This window comes from Anomalospiza imberbis, chromosome 1 (genome assembly GCF_031753505.1).
Source record: "Anomalospiza imberbis isolate Cuckoo-Finch-1a 21T00152 chromosome 1, ASM3175350v1, whole genome shotgun sequence".
NCBI lineage: Eukaryota > Metazoa > Chordata > Aves > Passeriformes > Viduidae > Anomalospiza > Anomalospiza imberbis.
Window position 1 is genome coordinate 147,283,298 of NC_089681.1, and position 4,320 is coordinate 147,287,617.

At 49.9% G+C, this 4,320-nt stretch overlaps 1 long non-coding RNA gene across 1 annotated transcript; it reads left to right on the top strand.

Moving 5' to 3' along the window:
* Positions 1 to 714: 714 nt before the first annotated feature.
* Positions 715 to 2,969, top strand: LOC137464038 (uncharacterized). The gene is made up of 3 exons (XR_010994051.1): positions 715 to 981; positions 2,434 to 2,701; positions 2,748 to 2,969. It is a non-coding gene; the product is annotated as an uncharacterized lncRNA (long non-coding RNA).
* Positions 2,970 to 4,320: the final 1,351 nt, after the last annotated feature.

The window sequence follows — 4,320 nt, forward strand, 5'->3', positions numbered from 1 at the left end:
TTCAAGAGTCAGTATAAAGGAACATCCTTCCTTTGGAAAAAGCAGTGCTGGGCTGGCCAGTGTTGAATAAAGACCTCATCTGTGCAACATACCTGAAGGTGACCACTCACCTGGGGCCACTGGGATCCCCCTCCAGGCAGCACCTGTAGCTGACCTTCGGGTAGTGCAGCAATCAATTTAAATGAGATGGCTACATTTAGGTATTTTTTGTCTCTGAGCTGAATCTCTTCCCACCATGCCTCGTTTCCAGCCACAGTTTACCCTTGAATTGTCATATCTACACCCTGTTATTGTGAGCGCAAAGATCTCTGCTAACCAAAGGTGTCTCACCACCACCTTGGTGTCCTCTCCCCTTCTCGTGCTTTCCATGGGTTCCCAATTCCTGTTTGTTTTGGAAAAATCCACGTTTCTCAGGTGTCCCAGCTGTGATTTCAGCTGGGCTTGGATCCCAGCCCATCTGCATGGGACTTCTAAGCTGGCACTGCTTGAGCTTCACCAAATACCTTGGCCTTAGAGGGTCCAAAGCGCCGATATTTGGCACAATAAGGGGGGACAGCCCCGATTTGTGATGTCACTGAGTGAGTGTCCCAAGAGCTTTCCTAAGCCATTGGGTGTCATCAGCAACGTCAACAAGGAAAAGGTCAGCACATTTTGTGGGCAGATCTCTGACCTCCTGGGCAGCTCATGATTTCCCAACGCTCCCATGCTGTGACAACAGTGATGCATTAACTGGATGAGCTTGTGCAGGTTCGGCCTGAGGAACCTCTCCAGCTGTTTATCTTCTGCCATTCCTTTTCTTGTTAGGCCTGGGAAGAAATTGAGTTTTCAGAGAATTCTATAGTTGCTGTAAAACATAATTTGCTCTGCTGCAGAGCAAGCCAGGCAGAGCGAGCTGTGACTCTTTTCCTTCCTTGCTGGCTGCCTGTCTGGCATCACTTTCCCTCATAAGCTGGGCTCTTAAGTGGAGACAGTGCATCCAAGGTAAGGATATTACCTCAAACCTCCTCTCTATAAATAGGCCTGGCTGCCACCCCGAGGTTCCTTGTTCTGCTGTCAGAATATGGCTAAATGGCCACTTACGAATTCCAACGTGCTTGATGTGGAGATTACAGCTGCTATCCAAAACAAAGGAGCTTTCTCTCTCACAACGTGCTGCTCCCTTTATGAGGCAGTTTGGAAAACTCCCGTCTCTTGAGAGGGTTTAATCCATGCCCTGGTGCTTCTTTTGTGTGAGGACAACACAGTTTCCTCCAGACCTAAATGAAAGCAGGACCCTTGAGTGTCTGTCAGAATATGTTTGGTGCCCTGAAAATCACAGGGGAGGAAAGGTCTGATCCCTCCCTGGAGGCTCACCTATGAAGCAAAATGAAAAGGTGCAGTTATGTCAGCACAGCAGAGGATGGGGAGTGTAGGGATGCCAGCCTGGATTGGCCTCAGTGCAGGAGAGTGGCATTGCCTCTGTGCCCCCCAGGAGCCACAGGAAAGATGCTTAGTTTGGGCTCAGGACTGTGCTAGTGTACCACGGGTGACAGTGAGGATGTCTGTGAGTTGTGATTAGGCTAACGAATATTGGTTGCTACAAAAAGGTGAGGTTTTGGAAAGAAAATAATTTGTTCAGTGGCCCTGCACAGCTGCCTTGTCTCACAGGCGTTTTAGCGTTTCAGCAGAGCCAAAGAAAGCTCTGTTTTTCTTGTACTTTGTCCTTACACTATTTTTTCCTGCTTGAGGCATTTTGCAAAGGAAGTGGGAATGGCTGTGTTCTCTTGATGGATGTGGGAACTGGGAGATCAGGTGAAGGAGTGTTTCCTCCTGTCCCCCAGCAAGTCCAGGCAGGGTTTGAAGCAGGCTGCCCCACCACACATCCTCTGAGAGGGGAAAGCTTCCCTCACTCTGAGGCACCATGGCAAAGCCTAAGCATGACATAGCAGCAGTTCCTAAACAGCCAAGCAGCTCCTTGGAAAGCCTTGTCCTTGCTCGTGTGGTGGGGCTGAAGCATGGCTAACACAGAAACAACTTCCCTTTGAGTTCTGGCAATGGAATTTGGGTGTGATTTATTCACTGATGCTGGGTTGGCATCTCCAGCTGCCGTGGCGACTCTACAAAAAAATATAATTAACTTTCTCCACGGCAGCCCAAAGGCAGATGGCCATCACGGGCCTGGCAACAGCAAGCCAGATGGCACAGGGAGGGCAGTGGCTGAGGGGTGGCCGTGCTTCCCCACCCACCAGCTTTGCCATGGGAGCTGGGCATGTTCTGTGGGTGGCCAGTATTTATATTTGCTTGTAAATTACGGCCCTCAAAATGCTAAATGAGTCTGCTGCAGCCTCAGAGCACAGCCTGGCCCCTCTGACCACAGGTTTGAGAGGTGCAAGCGGAGCCATGCTCACTTCCCACTACAGAAGAGTCCTTTGTGCATTTTCTCCTGCTCCTCAGGCTTCTCCGCTGTCCCACTGCCTCCAGCCGTGCCAGGGCTTGTGACTCAGCTGGACCCAGCCACCTAGAGCTCTTAGCTATCAATCATAACACCTACCTCTCGTCTCCTGCCATCTGCTCTCATCCTTTCTGACATCTCCAGAGCTTTGCTCCTCACCCACGTTCCATTTGCTTCCACGGCTCGTGGAAAGCTTCGCCCGGGCAATGCTTCCCTGCGCTCACCACGGGAGCTCCTTGCTCTGGGAGGAGGAAAACGTGGCTCTGGGTGGTGGGAATGCTGCCTTGTGCCTCAGCAAACGTGGCTCTGGGTGGAGGGAATGCTGCCTGCGTTTCAGCCTCCACTCTCAAGTCAACGCCAGCAGCAGCCAACACCTCTCTCTACCTACAGCATCCTCAGGGAGGGTGCACAGCCTGAGTCACTAAACAAGGATTGCTGTCACCTTAGGGACAGAGGACTCATCGTTCAGGCTCTGCTGCTATTGCCTTCAGCACTGAGCCTGGTGTGCTCCCATGTCCTCAAATCCCCCACTGGCTGTGGCTCTATCCATGCCTCAACCTCACCACATGACATGGGAGGGAAACCTCAGCTCACGCCTGCACCGTGCGCTCGTGTCCCAGCCAGGGTGACAAGCAGCTTCGCTTCACTGGCTCCCAGGGAGTTTTATTTGAATGTTTTATGCAGCCAGGGCAGGGCTGTGGTCCTGGGGGCCGTGGCATCTCCTCCACCCTGAACACGTCTGTAGGTGTGGGAAGGCTGCGCAGGGCACGTCCTTGGTGTGTATAAACATCCAGAGGGATGTACTTTGCCACTTGTCTCGCACTAATGCAGCTCTTGTTAGCTGATGATTTTTGATGGAGATGTGTGTGCACTAATGGGAGATTGCCAGGCTAGAAGTAATTTTAAAAAAAGTTCCTTTCAGTGTGTTATAATCATTCTGAATTATTAAACAGGACAGAATTTTTAAAGTCTAATTCACTTTTCCATTATTTATGCTGTCTGCTTCAGTTTTATTCTGTCTTTTGAGAGTTATGAATCCACCAGAAAGTTTCACTTTCAGGTTGTGGTGCTGTTGGTGTTGGAGGCTGCCAACACTCCAACACTGCTCCTTTAAAAACCCTGTATTAGGGATGCATCCTTCCCCATTTCCATGCACAGCACTTAAATTTCGGGCCCTTTTTAGCACTGCACCTACAACGGAGGAATTTTTCCAGTTGCAGCAAGAGGCCACTGAGGATCAGAGGAAAAAGTCAGCACATCAAAGGTGCAGGGCAGGGAGCAGCACGTGGGTAGATCTGTCCTGCAGTAGGTTTGTGATCAAACAGATAAGTGTCCATGCCTTCAACCAGCCCTGTCTTCCAGCCCCTGCTAATACAGCTCGGCTCTAGCTGCAGCCTCTGCTTCTTAAATGCTCTGAAACACAAGGGTTTTAAACAGTAATTTACTGGGTTTTTTGGACATATTTCTAAATCGGTTCAATATGGTCTCGAACCGCTAAACTGGAGGGTTTGACTTGCTTCCAAATCGAAGTGTTCATAAAAAAAAAAAAAAAAAAAAAGGGAAAAGGGAGGGTGGCAAAGGGGGGAGAAAAGAAAATGCAAGGAAAAGAGAAGTGCTCTGGTAGTTTAAATCAGTCAGCCCTGCACAGTGATTTAAAACCAGTGGAGCACTTCAAGTTTTCATAAGCACTTAGCTCTGGAAGCAGTCCGAGCCCTGAGCACGTGCGTTTGCGGAATCATTTACCATTATTAGAGAGTTTGAATGGTGCTTGAGCTCTCCCTCTGCCCCGATAAGCACTCCGGCTGCCTGTGATTAGTAGGGTGGTTTCAAGCTTGTGCACAGTTGAGGGTGATTATTTTCAAGCGTGCCATCGCCTGTCCCTATCTCCA